Source organism: Triturus cristatus, chromosome 3_2 (assembly GCF_964204655.1).
Source record: "Triturus cristatus chromosome 3_2, aTriCri1.1, whole genome shotgun sequence".
In the NCBI taxonomy this organism is placed as follows: domain Eukaryota; kingdom Metazoa; phylum Chordata; class Amphibia; order Caudata; family Salamandridae; genus Triturus; species Triturus cristatus.
This window is the reverse complement of record NC_140584.1, coordinates 502,610,931-502,635,598: the sequence shown is the minus strand read 5'-3', so window position 1 is coordinate 502,635,598 and position 24,668 is coordinate 502,610,931. Positions and strand designations below refer to the sequence as shown.

The following is a 24,668-nucleotide window of genomic DNA, read 5'->3' as shown; positions in this document are numbered from 1 at the left end:
CTCTTCCGGTCACGAACGTGCTCAAACGGGCCCGCCCTTGGCCCGGGCTTTGCCCGGGCGCCGCCCGCGCGCGTCCCGCGCTGCGGAGCACCAGACCCGGCTTTATGCTCCCCCGGCGCTGCCTGCTGACATCAATGGCACGCGCCTGGGGTGAGCACTGGCCGCTGGGTAGAGTAGTTCTTGCTGGCCGTTGCCCTCACGGCGGGATGGAAAGTGCAGGAAGGGGCTGCAGGGACTCTCGTTGGCCGTTCCCCTCACGGCAATGACAAACAAGTAAGTGTGCTGGCAAGATTCAGGCTGTTAGCGCGTCCCACGCTGCGGAGAACCAGACACGGCTTTATGCTCCCCCGGCGCTGCCTGCTGACGTCAATGGCACGCGCCTGGGGTGAGCACTGGCCGCTGGGTAGAGTAGTTCTTGCTGGCCGTTGCCCTCACGGTGGGATGGAAAGTGCAGGAAGGGGCTGCAGGGACTCTCATTGGCCGTTCCCCTCACGGAAATGACAAACATGTAAGTGTGCTGGCAAGATTTAGGCTGTTAGCGTGTCCCGTGCTGCGGAGCACCAGACACGGCTTTATGCTCCCCCGGCGCTGCCTGCTGACGTCAATGGCACGCGCCTGGGGTGAGCACTGGCCGCTGGGTAGAGTAGTTCTTGCTGGCCGTTGCCCTCACGGCGGGATGGAAAGTACAGGAAGGGGCTGCAGGGACTCTCGTTGGCCGTTCCCCTCACGGCAATGACAAACAAGTAAGTGTGCTGGCAAGATTCAGGCTGTTAGCGCGTCCCGCGCTGCGGAGCACCAGACATGGCTTTATGCTCCCCCGGCGCTGCCTGCTGACGTCAATGGCACGCGCCTGGGGTGAGCACTGGCCGCTGGGTAGAGTAGTTCTTGCTGGCCGTTGCCCTCACGGCGGGATGGAAAGTGCAGGAAGGGGCTGCAGGGACTCTCGTTGGCCGTTCCCCTCACGACAATGACAAACAAGTAAGTGTGCTGGCAAGATTCAGGCTGTTAGCGCGTCCGATGATCTGGTCAAGAATTTCTCCTTGAGGTGCATGACATGTATAAATGGAAAACAGAAATAGTTGACCCTCGTGCCAACTGATGGTCATACATACCTAGATGTTCTGGGTAGCTAGTCGTTTTTCTCTGTTCCACCACATTTCCATTTGTAATCAGTGACCTTCTGTCTCAGAATTGAATATTATACCAGACGTGGAGGAGATTTGCCCTTGTTGTCTCTGTTGTGGATAGGAATCGGTGAACCTGACTGAGGAGAGTTAGCGGAAGGTTTCATGTTTTTCATTCACTCTGATATGAGGTTGCATGGTGGACTCAATGTGTAAATTAAGACGACACGCAGGGCTTCAAATTCAGACTGGAAGGCAAGGAAGGAGAGTAAATAACCACTCTTGTTGTGAGCTTCTTCCTGCCATATAATGCGTCCGGTGCTCCCTTTCTTGCAGTTTCTCCTGGCACCAGCCGCAGTCCGTGCAGGTACCAGCGGTTGGGTTGGGTGGGGGGGGATTCCGGTGGATGATGACGAGGGAAAATTATTTATTTATTCAATTTCCCCTCAGCATTGTGCCTCGAAATCCCCCCCCACTCGGCCCCCCCCCACCCACAGCTGTTACCTGCATGGACCACGGCTGCCTGGCACCCTTCTTATACCCCCATCTAGAATCTTCACTTCCTGCCAAATCCATTGCAAGTGCTTTCCCATAACACCTTCAAGCACCCAATGTGCTTCTTTACACTGCTGCACGGTTGTTCCATCAAACAACTGGCTTGCCATTTAGTTAAAGGTGCCTCCTCTGTACCTTCCCACACTATCACTCTTTTTGGCAGTTCCTCCAGCTCTCCTACTTTAAGAGGATCCTGCTGTTAACCAACATTTGGAGAAATTATACCATTGAGTCAATAGTTCAACATGTCCTCCCTTCTATGCTTTTGCTTATAAGAAAGTGAGAAAACTGTTATGTCGCTCGCACTCCATTGTGAGTTTAAACCAGAATGGAGTGAGGCGTGGGACTGAAGTTGAAGTACATTCCTAGGTGGAAGCCCTCAAAATTGGCTACTGAAACATATTCATCTGGCTCATTATAAGCCATGTTCTATGGACTTTCCCTTTCCATTTCGATGTTCGGGTTTGTTTTTAGTTGCCTTGAATGCCAAACCAAAAAAACACTTTAAAACATACACAGTTTGTTAAATAATTTGAGGATGATCTATCACCCCTTTTAACAAATGACAGCGGGGAAGGACATATTTACTTATTGTCACCTTAAAACATTACTGAGTCAGAAACACTGCTTATAGCAATAGTTCGAAAACATCTCCTGGCAGCCGGTAATAAAGGACATTTTGACAATGCTTGTAAAATCTTTTCCTGATTTTAAGAGCATAAAGACAATGGCAACTAGCTGCCTGAATCTAAATAATGAATATGGCTGTCATTGGAGGCTTTGCGTTCAGATAGATTCACATTAGCGGTGTCCCGGAGTGCAGACAACAGAGACACATAACATAGAATGGCTGAGTCATATCTGCGTTTAAACCCCTTATTTGTTGTGGCTGCCACACAGGCAAATCACGGTCCATCATACCACTTACGGTAAAGTGTCTACCAGTACGATCATCATGGACTAGCAGGGCCGAACTGGGAATTCAAAGCAGCCCTGGCAATTTTGGCCGACCCGCATCACAGTGAAGTTTTGGAGAGGTTTTACCCCTCCAAAACATGACAATGTCTAATTGTTATCAAGCGAAATCCAAAAATGCATACAATCACAAATCCATTATAGTTTATTCCTTCTAAACCCAAATGAGCCACACAATTATTGGTTGCCAAAGACCATGGCCTTCTTCTTAAGCATGGCTAATTAGTTTTCAAATTGTTATTTTCATTCCAGAAGGCCATAGTGTAAGTGCTTAGTGGACCCAGTACTGGTTTTGATGAAGAGTACAGTATTGACCACGTAAAAGAGAGGTTGTAGCTGCTTCCATCCAAACAAGGTGTTCAATGTCCTACTCTTTACTTTGCAAGGAGTAACATGACAGACTGGTATCACTGAGTAATGTACAAACAACCCTGAAATCTACAAATAAAGAATGAACATCAATGCCTAAATAAAAAAAGAGCATTATATCACATTACATTGAAATGCCACTGTATGAATGTATAAAAGGTGCTAGTCTGAAGTTACCCATTCAGGTCATAGACTCACTAATGACATTAGCATAGAGGAAGGGGTCTGAAAAAATATTCATGAAGTGGAATATTGCTTAGGTGGCATTCTGATTTGCAGAATTTGCATTGCTTTTACTCCCACCTTGATGAATCCGCAGTTTACATTCTATCAATCAATCAATCAATTCTATGAGAGGATTTCCTATTGTCCTATCCTTCTTTTTATGTGCAGAGACTCCACAGTCAAAGATAATACTAGTAAAATATCTTTGTGAAGAGCAAACAATCATAAACTTACACAAAGGTGAAAGTTTACCTCTGTGAATCAGGCTCTGAGTTTAGGAACAATTACCAAATGTTCTACTATTCCCTATCCCCACACTTCTTCCGACAAAAATGGAACACCCACTTATTTTCTTACCCTGAATGCCCTGAAAATGTCAAACTCTGGCTAGAATCTGTTGAGCCTGCCAAACACCACCATGCATGATGCAGAAAACAGCATGAGGCTCTCCCTTTCTCAGGGCAGGATGCTGTAATGGAGCCCCAAGCAGAAGATTTAGAACTGATAGCCTTGAAAGGCTGTTCAAGATAAGGATGGCCAAAAAAAACAGAAGGGATAGAGGACCAACGTGTAAACAGAAAGCCCTGTCCAGCAATGAATCATGCACTTTTCTCCAAATTTATTTAAGAGAAATACTCAAGCGCTCATGTGATTTAGGACTCTCTCCAGAGCAGGTAGCCATCTTGGGCACGGCCTCTATTTAAGGCTACACCCTCCTTTCAGAAGCGGTTTCCTGTTCTGGAACACTCACTTGTAGGTTCACGTCTTAATTGCTCTGCCGCACCTGGGGTCCTCTGCTTTGTGGGAACCTATGGACCCTTAAACACCTGCAAAGAAAGAATAAACAACATCTATTATTTACCAAAGATAATGAGGTAATGTGCCAGTTATTTATCACATTCAGATTTTAGACTTACCTGAGTTTCTAGCAAGGTTGCGCAAATGGACGACCCTAAGAACACAATAAGAAAACTGACATTAGAATTACTTTGTGTATTTGGAGGTCAACATATCTGAGTATAGAGTCACATGTTGATAAGTGTTCAATGAATGTAAAGGCTCACTGTTCTATTATCGTGCAATGTTACTAATTATTGCATAACCTGATTCATAGAGAATAACCTGATTTAGAATAACCTGAATAATCAGATGTTGTATAATCTGATTGATTGGTACTAACTTGTTTGTTGCAAATTGGATAAGTTGGCTAACAAATGTCCATCAGAGAACGTTTGGTCAAATGGAATGAAGGAACTCTTGTATGTACACTAACAACAGTGTAGTAGTAAATTAATCAAGTATTACATACATTTCAATACACTAATCTCTAACCTTTTCTCCAAGGTAATCAGAAGAACTATATAAACATCCAAAGAGTGAGTGCACCAAAAGTGGGAAAGAGGAAATCTAAAGCTATATGTTAGGCCTCATGGGGTACTCGGGAAAGGCATAAGACGATAGAGAGAACAAGAGCTAAAATAATTTCCTAATGTTTCAGGATACGCCAAGAAGCCACTCATTCTGCACACTCTTTCAATCTCATTCCAGTCCCCTTTCCCCTGTGGAACCCCAGTCCTGTCGCTGTACAACACTAGCAAAGGGGCAGTGGTACTCTGGTGGAGTTGGGAGCAAGCATCTAGACCGCCATCTCATCTCCGCAGGATAAACCAGGTTAGTGCTTGACAGAAATACACATTTCCTTAGATTTCTGTTGGGGAAGATCCAGACCTGGTGGCATCCACAAAATTCGTACCACCCAGCTTTCGTACGTATCTCCCAATAAAATCAGTATCACACTTGTGTGGCTGGACCTCACACCCTCATCAGAAAAGGCCCCAAAACACAATGTAGACACATCAAGTTTTTTAGCATTGAATATTAACTTATTTTGGTGATGTGGGTAGCTGCAGAATTTGGGCTCACTCTCCACTGCCACCCAGGGAAACCTACCTAACCCAGACATTTCTGAAAACTAGATACACAGGAGTCTAAGGTGATGTGACTTCCGTGGATCCCACTAAGTTCCTTACCCAGAAAATTCTGTAAAGGATAAACTTTAGTGAAAATCACATATTTTACTAACATTTCTGTAGGGAAAGTTTTGAATCCCCAAAATTCTTAACACTTAGGGGTCTATTATAATGGCGGGTGGATCGCCACCACCCATATGGGCGGTGGCGATCTGCCCATCATTATTCTCCACCTGCCTCCCATTTTACCCCGCCATATTAGGATGGAAGGGGGGACCCCGGCGGACGGAAAGGGGTCTAACATGGTGGCGGTGTCTGGAAGACACTGCCATCCATATTAGCATTCAGGCGGGCCCCCAGGTAGTTGGGGGGGTGGGGGGTGCACTTTGGGGGTACCTATGGTACCCCCTGCATTGGCACGTTCAAAGTGGCAGGCACCGCGCGGTGCCTGTCACCTTGTGCATGCCAATGCACGACGTGCATACTTAGCATTGTGGCGGGCGGTGCTGTGAGCACCGCCCGCCCCAATGCTGGGAATAGAGGGTGGCATCCTAATTGCCGTGTGGGACCGCCGCACCACTGGCGGCCGGTCCCAGCACCGCTAGGGTGGCACGAAAGTCCGCCCGCCATCCTAATAGACCCTTGGTGTCTCCACACTTCTCCTGATAAACATTGTACCTGATGTGTGTGGTTAGGCTGTGGCTGGGTAAAATCCCCGGGATACCACCTGGGGTGGGTTGAAAACCTGTTGGATTTAGAGGCTGAGAGTATGGTGCAAAGCAGGAAGGCTCCTAACCCATTCTTTAAAATAAAAAACACTTATCACAGGGTCTAGTGTTTTTTTGTTAACCCCAGGAGGAGCAGAAAGACTGTTGGGCCCTTTAGGGGTGGGATAAGGCCAATGCGTCTACTCCATCTAATTTTATTTTAATAATCCCTGCTGTCTAGTTGGCTTTCTACCTCCCCCTCTTACCCCTGGAGATTACAGACTGGGGTAATAAACTCATTCTGACCCCTAAGGGGGTGCAGAAAGATGGCTTGAGTTGTTGTAGCATAGGTGCATGACCTGATGCCAAACCCTCCAGCCATGCCCCCTTGTCAGACAGACTGTTGGACCATTTAGCAAGGTGGGGTACAGCAGACGCAGCCACCTCACTCCATTTTTTAAAATAATCCCTGGTGTCTATTAGGTTTTTTGCCTCCCCTGGGGAGGGTATATTGAGTGTAATCCCCTTAGTCAGCCACCTAAGGGGAGGGCAGAATGACTGTTGGGGTTGTTATGGCATAGGGGCACAGTGTAACGCCATATCCTCCAGTCATCCTGCCCTCCCCCATGGGAAAAGAAAGAAAAGACTGTTGGACCTTTTAGCCAGGGCTGGAATCATACCGGATGCCATGGGAAGCCTTCACACTGCACTCTTTTATTTTTAAGGAAATTTCTGGTGTATATTGGCCTTTGCTCACCCCGCAGCCCCCATAGTAGGGCATATTATATGTAAAACTGTGGGCCATTTTGGTGTGAGGATATGGTCAGGTTATTTTGATACATGAAATCTGATAGATTACTGTCGTCAGTATTGCTTTTTTGTGTATGTTGGCCCTTCTGACAAGCTCTGGGAGTAGAAGATTTGCATTTTAGAGTTCTTGTTAGGCCTCTCTGGAGGAGTTGTAAATTGTTTTCCAAACTGTAATTTTCTACATATTTGTAAACGTATGCATAGCTTCAACTGTTTGCCAGGCTCTCACAAATAAAAACAAGAACTGGCAGGGCCAGTGGGTCTGGCCTTGGCAGGCTAGTGCAGTGGTTGTTTTTTTTATTTTGAATGAAATATGTGTGCTACATAATGAAAGAAAATACATGTTGCCACCTAAATGAGGCCAACATACTTAGCACTTCTTAATTTTGTGGCTGTTTTATTGATGTTTATTGAATAGCAGTCCTTCAATTTGTGCCATGTTTTTTTATATATTATTATTTGTGAAGGAGACAAGAATCAATCAAGGCTTAGGCAAGTTCCCAAATTGCATGCAGCTCCAATTTTATAACAGCAACTTTACAATGGAAACAGAAAATAAACCACCATCAAGCTTGACACCTGAGATGCAGGCAAAGTAATTAGCTGGTATTTAAAGTTAATATAAAAAAATTAAATGAAGCACATTTTGAACCAGAGTTTTCAATGAAGAGAAAGGAGCTATTTTATGGCAGATATAATCAATCTACACAGGCTTAGTGTAGAACTCAAGGTGAAGGGTGCCAGTATGTACAATGCGCTCACCCATTGCCCCACTCATTGTGCTGTAGTGGTCAGAAGCAAAATATAAATGGCAATTTAACAGACCCATGAATGAAGTCCATAGACAAAAATCCTCTATGGACGTAAATTTAGCATGGTTTTTCGAAAAAAAACAATAGTCCGGGGAGACAAAGGCTAGGCCTAAAAATTTATAAAATATATACATATATATACATACAAAATGGGAGTTTGTGTCAGCGCTCTTCAGCCATGTTTGACCTACGACAGCACATAACATGAGGCAATGGGTTTGCCCACCTCAGCCGCTAGCTCTATTAGCCATCCTCCTGAACTTGAGTGTGCTTCAGTCCCAGGGACTACAAGCTGTTCACTTTAGTTGTGCATTTTCTCTCTTTATAGGTACTCCTTTTTTATTTTCTTCTCTCATGGCCTCTGCTACCATGGGGGTCAGCTTGAACGTTGTTGGCCACAGTCTATCCATTTTTTACCATTTCAAAATGACTGCCACATTTAGTAGCAACATGTGAGCTAACCTGGAATGATTAGGCAAATAATCCTTATATACAATTTCACCAAAAGACGGCAGCTCAAAGTTATGTTTAATATTTTACTTGGTATTACGTGAAAGCACATGCTTTTGCAGTAGCCCTTGCCTATTTCTACTTTTATTCTTTGAATTTAGTTTGCATATATTTGTTAAGTTTGTGTGTGTGATTATGAATGGGTGCGTGAAAGAATGTAAGGAGTCAGTGGGTGGATGAATGGATGCGTGAATGTAAGGGTGAGTGGCAGCATGCATGCATGACAACGCATTGATTACCTAAACTCAACCGCAACTGAGCAGGCACTTCCAGTTACAACCAGACCTAGTGGCATTGCATTAGATCTGGTTTTTAACAATGCAGCTGTCAAACAAACCTATTGCTAAGAATGGGCGTGAGTGGTCTTTGTATCCGTCTCTTTTAACTTCCGACTTTCCTCTCAAACCTCTTTGAGCCGTCGGCGTAAGACTCGTCTTAGCCCAGTGGACTATTATTCTTTCACCTAATGCTGTTGCCTTTTTGGGTGTATTAGTAGAAAGTCAGGATACCTTTACTCATCATGCGTGTCCTTAAAAGTGACAGGTCTGCGGGTCCCCAAAAGTGACAGCTGGTGCACAAAAAGTTTGGGGACATGATGAATGTGTGGCAGCCCTACCAAGAGATGAGCTGCGGGGTGTGGCACAAGGTTTGTGTCAGAGTGTGTGCAGGGGTTGAAGGCTTTGTTAGGCTAGCTGGGCATTTAGGTTGTGTAAAGAAAAAAGTGTGCGCAAAAGTGTCTTCATGGGCATGTTTTAAAACTATGATGGCAGTGCTGTGACAGATGTTGTTTAGGCATGCTGAGCTTATTTTGGAAATGACACAGTAAAAAAACGTATGTCACCAGCAGATCTTCATGAAGTGGTGGATAAAAAAAATGTCTAAAGCTTTTTGGAAGTTCATTCGGAGTTTCAGAGGATATATACCCACATTAAAATGCAACCTGAATGCTTAAGCTTGGCCAAATCATTCGCTTCTGATTCTACTTTGTTTTACTGAGCAGGAAGTGAAAGTGTTGAGGAGGAATCAGTAGGATCTTATGCTGGTTTTAAATTGAAATAAAAATGATGGCAATGATTAAGATGTTTCCAATGATGCAGTTAACAGCAATTTGGCCTACGGACTTCTAGTAATTAGAGCCTGTTCAGTTGGCACAGAATAAGGTAGAGTGATTAAGATGGCCAGTATTATAGATAGTGTTTGATGCTTTAAGAAAGTAACCATCATCACTAATGCAGAGGATAATGGCTGTCGTTGTGCCATCAATGACATCTCAGCTGCCACTGTGGGCCTTCCCAAATGCTCAATGACTTCCCTAAGACGTTGCCACCCCTTGATTAGTTGAGATAACATTGTGAAAAATCATAGTATGATACAATCATAGAAGTATAAGATAGAAGGCAAATTTTAGGCAACAGAAATTTCACCATGCGGACATTATTAATGAACAATGGGGGTTCCATGAGAGAAGTACAAAAAGAATATGTATTTTGAAAAAACATCTGATGATACAATTATGACGAGAGTTGATTTCTCAGGTCCTGATTAAACAACAACATAGCAGCGTGAGAATTCCTAAAGTATTACAAAAATTACTATTCCTCAGCTCACGAATGTGACGAAAGTATCTAATCAAAGAAATGCATTGGGTTCAGAGTTTAACAAAAATGTATGACTAAGGTTAGGGGATAAGCCATTACAGCTCTGATACCAATGATACATTGAAAACCAGGTGATGTATAGTTACAAATGTGTGTGCACAAATAAGTAAATTTCTCCTTCAGGTGCATGACATGTATAAATGGAAAACAGAAATAGTTGACCCTCGTGCCTGCTGATGGTCATACATGCCCAGATGTTCTGGGTAGCTAGTCTTTTTTCTCTGTTCCACCACATTTCCATTTGTAATCAGTGACCTTCTGTCTCAGTATTGAATATTATACCAGACGTGGAGGAGATTTGCCCTTGTTGTCTCTGTTGTGGATAGGAATCGGTGAACCTGACTGAGGAGACTTAGCGGAAGGTTGCATGTTTTTCATTCACACTGATATGAGGTTGCATGGTGGACTCAATGTGTAAATTAAGACGACACCCAGGGCTTCAAATTCAGACTGGAAGGCAAGGAAGGAGAGTGAATAACCACTCTTGTTGTGAGCTTCTTCCTGCCATGTAATGCGTCCGGTGCTCCCATTCTTGCAGTTTCTCCTGGCACCAGCCGCGGTCCGTGCAGGTAACAGCGGTTAGGTTGGGTGGGCGGGGGATTCCGGTGGATGATTACGAGGGAAAATTATTTATTTATTCAATTTTCCCTCAGCATTGTGCCTCGAAATCCCCCCCCCCCCAACTCGGCCCCACCGCCCCACAGCTGTTACCTGCATGTAGCACGGCTGCCTGGCACCCTTCTTATACTCCCATCTAGAATCTTCACTTCCTGCCAAATCTATTGCAAGTGCTTTCCCATAACACCTTCAAGCACCCAATGTGCCTCTTTACACTGCTGCACGGTTGTTTCATCAAACATCTGGCTTGCCATTTAGTTAAAGGTGCCTCCTCTGTACCTTCCCACACTATCACTCTTTTTGACAGTTCCTTCAGCTCTCCTACTTTAAGAGGATCCTGCTGTTAACCAACATTTGGAGAAATTATACCATTGAGTCAATAGTTCAACATGTCCTCCCTTCTATGCTTTTGCTTATAAGAAAGTGAGAAAACTGTTATGTCGCTCGCACTCCATTGTGAGTTCAAACCAGAATGGAGTGAGGCGTGGGACTGAAGTTGAAGTACATTCCTAGGTGGAGGCCCTCAAAATTGGCTACTGAAACATATTCATTTGGCTCATTATAAGCCATGTTATATGGACTTTCCCTTTCCATTTCGATGTTCGGGTTTGTTTTTAGTTGCCTTGAATGCCAAACCAAAAAAACACTTTAAAACATAAACACTTTGTTAAATAATTTGAGGATGATCTATCACCCCTTTTAACAAATGACAGCGGGGAAGGACATATTTAATTATTGTCACCTTTAAACACTACTGATAAAGTCAGAAACACTGCTTATAGCAATAGTTCGAAAACATCTCCTGGCAGCCGGTAATAAAGGACATTTTGACAATGCTTGTAAAATCTTTTCCTGATTTTAAGAGCATAAAGACAATGGCAACTAGCTGCCTGAATCTAAATAATGAATATAGCTGTCATTGGAGGCTTTGCGTTCAGATAGATTCACATTAGCGGTTTCATAGAATGGCTGAGTCATATCTGCGTTTAACCCCTTCCCTGCTCATGACGGAACCACTCCGTCATGAGCCACGGTCGCGCTGTGCTCATGACGGAGAGGTTCCGTCATGCCGCGGCCGTTGGCTGTCGCTCCGCCCACGCCGCGCCTTTTCCCCGCCTGTGCGGGTGTCTAACGTAAGTGGGCGGCGCCGTGACGGAACCACTCCGTCATGAGCACAGCTCACCCGTGACTCATGACGGCGTGGTTCCGTCATGAGCATGGCGGCAGCAGCGCACACTTAAAACACCCCCAGCGCTGCTGCGGAATTCGCGCCGCAGCGAAGGGGTTAAACCCCTTATTTCTTGTGGCTGCTACACAGGCAAATCACGGCCCATCATACCACTTACGGTAAAGTGTCTACCAGTACGATCATCATAGACTAGCAGGGCCGAACTGGGAACTCAAAGCAGCCCTGGCAATTTTGTCCGACCAGCATCACAGTGAAGTTTCGGAGAGGTTTTACCCCTCCAAAAACATGACAATTTCTAACTGTTATCAAGCGAAATCCAAAAATGCATACAATCACAAATCCATTATAGTTTATTCCTTCTAAAACCAAATGACCCACACAATTATTGGTTGCCAAAGACCATGGCCTTCTTCTTAAGCATGGCTAATTAGTTTTCAAATTGTTATTTTCATTCCAGAAGGCCATAGTGTAAGTGCTTAGTGGACCCAGTACTGGTTTTGATGAAGAGTACAGTATTGACCACGTAAAAGAGAGGTTGTAGCTGCTTCCATCCAAACAAGGTGTTCAATGTCCTACTCTTTACTTTGCAAGGAGTAACATGACAGACTGGTATCACTGAGTAATGTACAAACAACCCTGAAATCTACAAATAAAGAATCAACATCAATGCCTAAATAAAAAAAGAGCATTATATCACATTACATTGTAATGCCACTGTATGAAGGTATAAAAGGTGCTAGTCTGAAGTTACCCATTCAGGTCATAGACTCAATAATGACATTAGCATAGAGGAAGGGGTCTGAAAAAATATTCATGAAGTGGAATATTGCTTAGGTGGCATTCTGATTTGCAGAATTTGCATTGCTTTTACTCCCACCTTGATGAATCCGCAGTTTACATTCTATCAATCAATCAATCAATTCTATGAGAGGATTTCCTATTGTCCTATCCTTCTTTTTATGTGCAGAGACTCCACAGTCAAAGATAATACTAGTAAAATATCTTTGTGAAGAGCAAACAATCATAAACTTACACAAAGGTGAAAGTTTACCTTTGTGAATCAGGCTCTGAGTTTAAGAACAATTACCGAATGTTCTACTATTCCCTATCCCCACACTTCTTCTGACAAAAATGGAACACCCACTTATTTTCTTGCCCAGAATGCCCTGAAAATGTCAAACTCTGGCTATAATCTGTTGAGCCTGCCAAAACTCCACCATGCATGATGCAGAAAACAGCATGAGGCTCTCCCTTTCTCAGAGCAGAAAGCTGTAATGGAGCCCCAAGCAGAAGATTTAGAACTGATAGCCTTGAAAGGCTGTTCAAGGTAAGGATGGCCAAAAAAAACAGAAGGGATAGAGGACCAACATGTAAACAGAAAGCCCTGTCCAGCAATGAATCATGCACTTTTCTCCAAATTTATTTAAGAGAAATACTCAAGCGCTCATGTGATTTAGGACTCTCTCCAGAGCAGGAAGCCATCTTGGGCACGGCCTCTATTTAAGGCTACACCCTCCTTTCAGAAGCTGTTTGTTGTTCTGGAACACTCACTTGTAGGTTCACGTCTTAATTGCTCTGCCGCACCTGGGGTCCTCTGCTTTGTGGGAACCTATGGACCCTTAAACACCTGCAAAGAAAGAATAAAGAATAAACAACATCTATTATTTACCAAAGATAATGAGGTAATGTGCCAGTTATTTATCGCATTCAGATTTTAGACTTACCTGAGTTTCTAGCAAGGTTGCGCAAATGGACGACCCTAAGAGCAAAATAGGAAAACTGACATTAGAATTACTTTGTGTATTTGGAGGTCAACATATCTGAGTATAGAGTCATATGTTGATAAAAGTTCAATGAATGTAAAGGCTCACTGTTCTATTATCATGCAATGTTACTAATTATTGCATAACCTGATTCATAGAGAATTACCTGATTTAGAATAACCTGAATAATCAGATGTTGTATAATCTGATTGATTGGTACTAACTTGTTTGTTGCAAATTGGATAAGTTGGCTAACAAATGTCCATCAGAGAACGTTTGGTCAAATGGAGTGAAGGAACTCTGGTATGTACACTAACAACAGTGTAGTAGTAAATTAATCAAGTATTGCATACATTTCAATACACTAATCTCTAACCTTTTCTCCAAGGTAATCAGAAGAACTATATAAACATCCAGAGAGTGAGTGCACCAAAAGTGGGAAAGAGGAAATCTAAAGCTATATGTTAGGCCTCATGGGGTACTCGGGAAAGGCATAAGACGATAGAAAGAACAAGAGCTAAAATTATTTCCTAATGTTTCAGGATATGCCAAGAAGCCACTCATTCTGCACACTCTTTCAATCTCATTCCAGTCCCCTTTCCCCTGTGGAACCCCAGTCCTGTCGCTCTACAACACTAGCAAAGGGGCAGTGGTACTCTGGTGGAGTTGGGAGCAAGCATCTAGACCGCCATCTCATCTCCGCAGGATAAAACAGGTTAGTGCTTGACAGAAATACACATTTCCTTAGATTTCTGTCGGGGAAGATCCAGACCTGGTGGCATCCACAAAATTCGTACCACCCAGCTTTCTTACGTGTCTCCCAATAAAATCAGTATCACACTTGTGTGGCTGGACCTCACACCCTCATCAGAAAAGGCCCCAAAACACAATGTGGACACATCAAGTTTTTTAGCATTGAAAATTAACTTATTTTGGTGATGTGGGTAGCTGCAGAATTTGGGCTCACTCTCCACTGCCACCCAGGGAAACCTACCTAACCCAGACATTTCTGAAAACTAGATACACAGGAGTCCAAGGTGATGTGACTTCCGTGGATCCCACTGTGTTCCTTACCCAGAAAATTCTGTAAAGGGCAAACTTTGGTGAAAATCACATATTTTACTAACATTTCTGTAGGGAAAGTTTTGAATCCCCAAAATTCTTAACCCTTAGGGGTCTATTATAATGGCGGGTGGATCGCCACCGCCCATATGGGCGGTGGCGATCTGCCCGCCATTATTCTCCACCTGCCTCCCATTTCCCCCGCCATATTAGGATGGCAGGGGGGACCCCGGCGGACGGAAAGGTGTCTAACATGGTGGCGGTGTCTGGAAGACACAGCCATCCATATTAGCATGCAGGCGGGCCCCCAGGTAGTTGGGGGGGGTAGGGGGGTGCACTTGGGGGGTACCTATGGGCATTGGCACAGACAAAGTGGCAGGCACCGCGAGGTGCCTGTCACCTTGTGCATGCCAATGCACGACGTGCATTCCTAGCAATGTGGCGGGCGGTGCTGTGAGCACCGCCCGCCCCAATGCTGGGAATAGAGGGTGGCATCCTAATTGCCGGTGTGGGACCGCCGCACCGCTGGCGGCCGGTCCCAGCACCGCTAGGGTGGCACGAAAGTCCGCCCGCCATCCTAATAGACCCTTGGTGTCTCCACACTTCTCCTGATAAACATTGTACCTGATGTGTGTGGTTAGGCTGTGGCTGGGTAAAATCCCCGGGATACCACCTGGGGTGGGTTGAAAACCTGTTGGATTTAGAGGCTGGGAGTATGGGGCAAAGCAGGTGGGCTCCTAACCCATTCTTTAAAATAAAAAACACTAATTTTTATAGTTAATTTTCATAGAGGATCCCCTGTATAAAAAAGGATATAGTCTAATAGAGACAAAGTGCAGCAGATATTTAATGGTTCTAACAGTTGAAACGGCGCAACGGATCTCAAAACAACAACTGGAAGAGATTGCCTCATTAGAATCCGAAATAAAAACAAATCAGATTATTACAGACTCAAAAGCACTATTGGAAAAAGTGGATAAAGAGATATCAGAATTCAAAGACTACACGGTCAATCAAAAAGAAAACAAATTTGAGAAGGACAAAAGGAATTTTTCCTTAGACAAAGTTTATCCGTTTCTCCAGCCGGATTTCTATTTGCGTGTGGATTCACGAAGATACCTCCCAGAATACCAAGGCAGATCTTCCAAAAACTTCATTACTTTCTCTGAAACCTCATCCTCCTCAAGTGGCAGTGAGGGAGAGACAAACGTAGGACTGAGAAATAACAACCGAAGAGATCATCCTCAACAACAACAACAACAAACTCCTTTTTTAGGCAGAGCACAACAGAGAGGACGCGGAAGAGTCAGATTCAATACCCAACCGTGGGAGATGTCCACACGCCGACAAAACTACAAAAATTAGAACCATCACTTGTCTATAATCTATCAAAGAAAATTTTGACCCAGGAAGAACAAAATATACTTGAAAAAGGATTGTCATTTGTCCCTGCAAAAAATACCAACTTCGTTAGATTGAAGATGGAAGCAATCGAATTCTGTCGTAAGATCAGGTTAAAGACCTTTTTCGCACAAAATCCATATACAGAGACAACTGAAAATACAGGCCTGAAGAAAAAATCGTTGTTTTGTCCCCCCACTAACAAAACCCCGAAGGAAGTTATAATTTTCGAAAAAACTATTTTGTCATCAATTTCTGAAATGGAAAAGAAAAAAAGATGGGTCAAGTTTAACACCTCAAAAAACCAAATGCAAGCCCTAACCAATCTTCAAAAAGATACTTCCATTATAATAAAACAGGCCGATAAAGGCGGGTCAATCGTGGTATGGGACACCACTGATTACACCTCTGAAGTCATGAGACAATTAGAGGACACTAAATGCTATCGAAAGATTAAAAAAGATCCTACGGCGGAGCTACAAAATAAATTGTTTCCTGTACTAGAAAAAGGTTTTCTACAAGGATTCTTGAATAAAAAAGAACTCGAATTCCTAAAAAACAAAAATCCACGCACACCACTGATGTGGTCTCTCTTTACACACAAATACCCCAGGATGAAGGCCTGGCGGTGATTAATCAATTCCTAGAAAGTAGACCAAGACCAACAAGAGTTCCAACAGAATTCATCATGGAACTAGCATGCTTTGCCTTAAAGAAAAATTACTTTAACTTTAATGGAGACTTCTATTTCCAAATCCGCGGAGTTGCAATGGGTTGTCCATTCGCCCCAGAATTAGCCATTCTTTTTATGGCTAAATACGAAGAAAAGTTTGTCTATAATGACAATCCTTTTTCCATGTGGATTGGAAACTGGATGCGCTACATTGACGACGTCTTTATGACTTGGACAAGTACTGAAGAAAACCTGACACAATTCCACAATTGGCTAAATAATCGAACAGAAGAGATCCAATTTAGTATTAACCACTCTCTGATAAAAATTCCGTTCTTAGATGTGGAGGTTTACCCAGCTGAAAATGGACTTGTCACCACACTCTTCAAAAAACCAACTGACCGGAATAAAGCTCTACATTTCGCAAGCAGCCATCCTAGGAATCTAAAAGCGAACCTGCCGTTTGGCCAACTTCTTAGAATCAGACGGAATTGTTTCTATAAAGACGAATATGTACAACATGCCAGTAAGCTGATTGACAACCTAAAGAAAAGAGGCTACCCAAAGAAATTACTAAAAAAAGCAATGAAAAGAGCGTGGTGGACCCCGCGGGAAGCTCTCTTAGAGAAAAAAGAAAAAGCTCCTCTAAAAAGAATAGTGTGCGTTTCCACTTTTTGCCCTAATTCTAACAACTTAAAGAAAGTAATTAATCAAAATTGGCATCTGATCAAATATCTGGATGACTCACTGAATCAAATCCGCCTCTTTGCATTCAGAAAAGATCGCAGCATTGCCAACCAAGTGGTAAGAGCAGCAATGCCAGCAGCAAAACAAATCTCGGTAAGAGATTATGTAGGACTCCCTCCAGTAACTGGGCACCATAAGTGCGGAACTTGTGTATGTTGCGACTCGACGGAAGAAGGGACACTGTTCACTCATAACTCAATACACTGGAAGCACGAATCTTTTTCAAATTGTAGAAGTAGATTTGTAATATATGGAATACGATGTCCATGCAACCAATTATACATTGGAAAAACAAGTCAAGAAATCAGAGCCCGGATCTCTCAGCACAAATCTAGGATTAATAAAAACGTACTGAATGCTCCACTAGTGAACTACTGGAAAATTAACAACCATCAGGTAAAAGATCTAAAATGGACGGTGATCTCAAAAGTGGAACAGGATGTAAGAGGAGGAGATATGGACACAAAACTATCAAGAAGAGAAGCCATGCTAATAGTAAAATTCAACACCGCTGTTAATGGCCTCAATGAACTTTCAGAAATATATAATCTAAGATAAAGCTTGTCCAGACTGCTGTTTAGAATCATCCGCTCATTCAGAAGTTGCACCAAGATATGGAATACCACATATGGTGAAGTGGAGAGACTTAGCGATCCAAAGGAGAATACGCACTGGCAACTACAAGTCCCATACTGCACCACTCCAGCGTGGATGCATCCTTGAAAAGACATGTGTCACGCAATTGACATTAAATAGACCTTTCCAAAAATTCTATCCAAGAAAAAGTGTAAAAGGCTATTCAACACATTTTCTATTTTCCTTTGAGGGACCGCGCAACTCTATCACGGTTTTCTTGAACTAGACATGGCCAATCAAAGAACTACAAGCCCCATGAATACTAAAATTACTGAGACGTTCTTTCAAATCCCACGAGATTTTGGATTGAAACGCGGAACAGAGCAGACATCGTCCCCGCTGCAGAAAAGAAGACCGTAAAGCCTTCAGGTACAGAAGAATACATAAAGGTAGTTTAGGTCAAAAAAGAATCATCTACATGAGACGAGAAGAGAAAACTTAGCACTGTCCTCTTTTTTCAACAGCATAGTACAAACAAATTTGTGCACGCCAGTGTGGATACGTGAACAAAAAAGACGCGTCCACCAAGTAAACAAAGGTACGTTGATTGCAACCTGTGCTCGTTTCCTTTAATCGCCCCAAAAAGACCTGCCCTTGGAAGGAAGAAATAATTCCGTAAATTTTACCATTCCAGTACCGTTGGACCGACAACTCTTTGAAGGTCTTCTCACGATACAACATTCTCAGCGAGGAAGACAGGAATACTAAAAGTAAGTCACAGTTTAGTATAACAATTCACCTTTAACCAGTGAATTGATACACCAAGAAACTAATTCCGCCATTCCCGCCCTTTTACAGAAAATACCCACAACTGCACTACGAGACGAAGTAAGCATACTGGTTATTAACACCTGAATGGTTGACCTGATGAATGTTGATCTAGTCGTGTTGATTTATTTGGTCATTTTCATCCAGGTCTTAAAAAAGACTTCCCTGGATGGTTTCCTCCTTGTGAAAAAAGGTACATTATTTGGCAAAATGTATACCTGAATCATTAGTGCAGAGGTGTCTAGTAGTACTAAGTCGCTTTTTGTCTTTTTAGTTTTTAGGTCCTGATGAGAGTCCCAAGAATAGACGGGGCTTGAAACGCGTCGACCATAGCTTATTGGCCATAAGAGTTTAAAATAATTTCAAAAAATTTGCATTTTTATATGATTCTGTAAAATGTTTCTATGGCCGCTGTGAAAAATTCTCTATTGTATTGAAAAATAATTTGTGATTTGTATGTGTGCAATATGGATGTTTGTGAACTGCGCAGTATGGTATGTGAATGAATGTATGATATGACAAACTGAATGTGTTTGGAGTGAAAAAGTTTTTATGTCTATTGATAATCATTGTGTGTGTTCTGGAGATAAGTTCTTGAAATTTATTTTTTGAAGTCACTTAAAAAAATTAAAAAGTGCCTACTACTAAAAAATAGAAAATAAATAAATAAAACAGACGGAAAAAGTGGTCTTGAGACTTACGTTGTTTGCGTTCAATTGAGTCTCCCGCCAAAGAAAAGCGGACATTAAATTAAGGCTCAGTATTGGTAATAGTGGTGTTACTTATGTCACCTTGTGCATGCCAATGCACGACGTGCATTCCTAGCAATGTGGCGGGCGGTGCTGTGAGCACCGCCCGCCCCAATGCTGGGAATAGAGGGTGGCATCCTAATTGCCGGTGTGGGACCGCCGCACCACTGGTGGCCGGTCCCAGCACCGCTAGGGTGGCACGAAAGTCCGCCCGCCATCCTAATAGACCCTTGGTGTCTCCACACTTCTCCTGATAAACATTGTACCTGATGTGTGTGGTTAGGCTGTGGCTGGGTAAAATCCCCGGGATACCACCTGGGGTGGGTTGAAAACCTGTTGGATTTAGAGGCTGAGAGTATGGGGCAAAGCAGGTAGGCTCCTAACCCATTCTTTAAAATAAAAAACACTTATCACATGGGCTAGTGTTTTTTTGTTAACCCCAGGAGGAGCAGAAAGACTATTGGACCCTTTAGGGGTGGGATAAGGGCCAATGCGTCTACTCCATCTAATTTTATTTTAATAATCCCTGCTGTCTAGTTGGCTTTCTACCTCCCCCTCTTACCCCTGGAGATTACAGACTGGGGTAATAAACTTATTCTGCCCCCCAAGGGGGTACAGAAAGATGGCTTGAGTTGTTGTAGCATAGGTGCATGACCTGATGCCAAACCCTCCAGCCATGCCCCCTTGTCAGACAGACTGTTGGGCCATTTAGCAAGGTGGGGTACAGCAGACGCAGCCACCTCACTCCATTTTTTAAAATAATCCCTGGTGTCTATTAGGTTTTTTGCCTCCCCTGGGGAGGGTATATTGAGTATAATCCCCTTAGTCAGCCACCTAAGGGGAGGGCAGAATGACTGTTGGGGTTGTTATGGCATAGGGGCACAGTGTGACGCCATATCCTCCAGTCATCCTGCCCTCCCCATGGGAAAAGAAAGAAAAGACTGTTGGGCCTTTTAGCCAGGGCTGGAATCATACCGGATGCCATGGCAAGCCTTCACACTGCACTCTTTTATTTTTAAGGAAATTTCTGGGGTATATTGGCCTTTGCTCACCCCGCAGCCCCCATGGTAGGGCATATTATATGTAAAACTGTGGGCCATTTTGGTGTGAGGATATGGTCAGGTTATTTTGATACATGAAATCTGATAGATTACTGTCGTCAGTATTGCTTTTTTGTGTATGTTGGCCCTTCTGACAAGCTCTGGGATTAGAAGATTTGCATTTTAGAGTTCTTGTTAGGCCTCTCTGGAGGGGTTGTAAATTGTTTTCCAAACGGTAATTTTCTACATATTTGTAAACGTATGCATAGCTTCAACTGTTTGCCAGTCTCTCACAAATAAAAACAAGAACTGGCAGGGCCAGTGGGTCTGGCCTTGGCAGGCTAGTGCAGTGGTTGTTTTTTTTATTTTGAATGAAATATGTGTGCTACATAATGAAAGAAAATACATGTTGCCACCTAAATGAGGCCAACATACTTAGCACTTCTTAATTTTGTGGCTGTTTTATTGATGTTTATTGAATAGCAGTCCTTCAATTTGTGCCATGTTTTTTATATATTATTATTTGCGAAGGAGACAAGAATCAATCAAGGCTTAGGCAAGTTCCCAAATTGCATGCAGCTCCAATTTTATAACAGCAACTTTACAATGGAAACAGAAAATAAACCACCATCAAGCTTGACACCTGAGATGCAGGCAAAGTAATTAGCTGGTATTTAAAGTTAATATAAAAAAATTAAATGAAGCACATTTTGAACCAGAGTTTTCACTGAAGAGAAAGGAGCTATTTTATGGCAGATATAATCAATCTACACAGGCTTAGTGTAGAACTCAAGGTGAAGGGTGCCAGTATGTACAATGCGCTCACCCATTGCCCCACTCATTGTGCTGTAGTGGTCAGAAGCAAAATATAAATGGCAATTTAACAGACCCATGAATGAAGTCCATAGACAAAAATCCTCTATGGACATAAATTTAGCATGGTTTTTCGAAAAAAAATAATAGTCTGGGGAGACAAAGGCTAGGCCTAAAAATTTATAAAATATATACATATATATACATACAAAATGGGAGTTTGTGTCAGCGCTCTTCAGCCATGTTTGACCTACGACAGCACATAACATAAGGCAATGGGTTTGCCCACCTCAGCCGCTAGCTCTATTGCCCATCCTCCTGAACTTGAGTGTGCTTCAGTCCCAGGGACTGCAGGCTGTTCACTTTAGTTGTGCATTTTCTCTCTTTATAGGTACTCCTTTTTTATTTTCTTCTCTCATGGCCTCTGCTACCATGGGGGTCAGCTTGAACGTTGTTGGCCACAGTCTATCCATTTTTTACCATTTCAAAATGACTGCCACATTTAGTAGCAACATGTGAGCTAACCTGGAATGATTAGGCAAAGAATCCTTATATACAATTTCACCAAAAGACGGCAGCTCAAAGTTATGTTTAATATTTTACTTGGTATTACGTGAAAGCACATGCTTTTGCAGTAGCCCTTGCCTATTTCTACTTTTATTCTTTGAATTTAGTTTGCATATATTTGTTAAGTTTGTGTGTGTGATTATGAATGGGTGCGTGAAAGAATGTAAGGAGTCAGTGGGTGGATGAATGGATGCGTGAATGTAAGGGTGAGTGGCAGCATGCATGCATGACAACGCATTGATTACCTAAACTCAACCGCAACTGAGCAGGCACTTCCAGTTACAACCAGACCTAGTGGCATTGCATTAGATCTGTTTTTTAACAATGCAGCTGTCAAACAAACCTATTGCTAAGAATGGGCGTGAGTGGTCTTTGTATCCGTCTCTTTTAACCTCCGACTTTCCTCTCAAACCTCTTTGAGCCGTTGGCGTAAGACTCATCTTAGCCCAGTGGACTATTATTCTTTCACCTAATGCTGTTGCCTTTTTGGGTGTATTAGTAGAAAGTCAGGATACCTTTACTCATCATGCGTGTCCTTAAAAGTGACAGGTCTGTGGGTCCCCAAAAGTGACAGCTGGTGCACAAAACGTTTGGGGACATGATGAATGTGTGGCAGCCCTACCAAGAGATGAGCTGTGGGGTGTGGCACAAGGTTTGTGTCAGAGTGTGTGCAGGGGTTGAAGGCTTTGTTAGGCTAGCTGGGCATTTAGGTTGTGTAAAGAAAAAAGTGTGCGCAAAAGTGTCTTCATGGGCATGTTTTAAAACTGTGATGGCAGTGCTGTGACAGATGTTGTTTAGGCATGCTGAGCTGTGAATGTGCAGGCCTTCCTCAAATCCCCCCACCCTGAAGGTTGGCAGTGTGAGGTTCATGAAACACTTGTCCTTAAAAGTGCCAGGTTGTTTCTGTCCTTAAAGGTGACAGCTGTTGCACAAAAAGTTTGGGGACATGATGAATGGGTGGCAGCCCTAACCGGAGATGAGCTGTGTGGGGGTGTGGCACAAGGTTTGTGTCAAAGTGTGTGCAGGGGTTGAAGGCTTTGTTAGGCTAGCAGGGCATTTAGGTTATGTAAAGAGAAATGTGTGCGCAAAGAATGGCCTTCATGTAAGAGGGGGATGTCTGGGCATGTTTAAATGTGTGCAGAGCAAAGCTGAGATGAGGAAACAACTAATCAGCCAGTCCCAAGCTTCCCACGAGACTCAAGGGGTTAGGCTCACAAGTCAGAATGTCAAAACACACAAGGACAATAGGACAATTTTCCTGGTAAGGGCTCTGACATGTAGGTGTCAAAGTGCTAAGATGACAAAAGTTGTGAGCAAAGCTGAGAAGAGGAAAAAAAACGAATCAACCAGTCCCAGCCTTTCCAGGAGAATGAGTCCCAAACACAGCTGATTATGCAACCCTCCCCTCAGCAGAAAATAATTAACAGATGTCATAATGCTAAGGGGTGTATCTAACACACAAAGCCATGATTAGAAAATGTACTCTGGTCATCCAGCATGTCCCTAAACTTCAGAGGGCTCTAATCTTTCCAGGAGAATGAGTCCCAAACACAGCTGATTACGCAGCCCTCACCTCAGCAGACAATAGGTTTAATTAACAGATGTCAAAATGCTAAGGGGTGTATCTAACACACAAGGCCCTGATTAGAAAATGTACCCTGGTCATCCGGCATGTCCCTAAACTTCAGAGGGCTCTAATCTACCCAGGAGAATGATTCCTAAGCACAGGTGATTACCCAGCTCTTCCCAGGACAATCAGTAGGTTTAATTAACAGGTGTTAAAGGGGGCATCTAGCATAAGCTGTACATTGGTCAGAAAATGTTCCCACCCAGGGACCCAACTACCTGGTTCTAAACCATACCTCCATAAAGGGTGGTGACCTAATTAGCAGGCCAGGACAGGTATAAAAGCATACTTTGGGGTCAGCAGAAATAGCCATTCAAAAACGCCTTGGGGAATGACATACGTGGATTGTTTTGCTGCACAGGATCAACTCAGGAATTTAAAGGGAAATGGATCAAAGCAACTTATTACAGATTGGCGTCACCTGCTACACATTATTGGATGTAAGTAAAATAGGGGGGCTGGCGCAATGTTGCATGTTTAAAGTTTTATTCAAAGTATTGGGGGCAATGCATCTAAGGTGAAGAAGTTTGCATTTTAAAAGGGTACCTAGCGCTATGTAGGACTGTGTTTATAATGTTTTAAATAATATATGATGTGGGGTTGTGGGTTGGTGTCTAATGTGAATAAGGTTGGAGGTGAAACGTGGTTGTAATTTTAAGTTTTTTAAAAGGCGCAAAGCGCAAGGGAACTGTATGTAATGTGAATAAAGGTGGATGTTTTAGGGGTTGTACATGGCTGCGGTGTGACGTTTTTAATGGTCATTTTATACAAGGCATGACTGTATCTATGATGTCTAAGGATACTGTTTTGGGGATGTTGGGGACCTGTTAAAGGTGTTTTAACAAAAATGTGGGCATGTATTTAGGGTGAATAATACTAAGGGTATTAGAGGTGCGACAATCCTGTAACGTAAGGCTTTTACAGTTCCTACAAACTTATAACAATACGATATGGGTCTATGGAGTCAGAGTACACTACATAATATACATTGTATGCAAATAAAATAATAATAAATAAATAATACAACTATGTACTCACCAATATGTGTAGAGTTTCTGCACCAGCATGGGTCAAACGTACTGTTTCCCATCTGAACTGTGGTGTAGCAGGGGTACAACATTATGTGTTGGTGGTTCTCAGGGATGGCCCTGGGGCATAGGGAGTGTCCACATTGCTCCAGGTTGAGGCAGGTTCATCAGCGTTGTCCATGGTGTGGAGTGTTAGAGGCACCAATTGAATTTAATGCAGTTTAATTAAGGGCTCTCTGGGGATATGCAGCGTGAGCCTCTGGTGGCCCGGA

At 43.2% G+C, this 24,668-nt stretch overlaps 1 long non-coding RNA gene across 1 annotated transcript in view; it reads right to left on the bottom strand.

Moving 5' to 3' along the window:
* The window catches only part of LOC146857620 (uncharacterized), a 231,486-nt gene that overhangs the window by 62,854 nt on the left and 143,964 nt on the right, over nucleotides 1–24,668 (bottom strand). Inside the window, exons 4-7 of the long non-coding RNA XR_014979931.1 lie at nucleotides 13,247–13,281; nucleotides 13,074–13,149; nucleotides 4,166–4,200; nucleotides 4,000–4,075 (exon numbers count right to left, since the gene is read on the bottom strand). This is a non-coding gene — a long non-coding RNA (uncharacterized LOC146857620). The remainder of the gene's footprint in view (nucleotides 1–3,999; nucleotides 4,076–4,165; nucleotides 4,201–13,073; nucleotides 13,150–13,246; nucleotides 13,282–24,668) is intronic.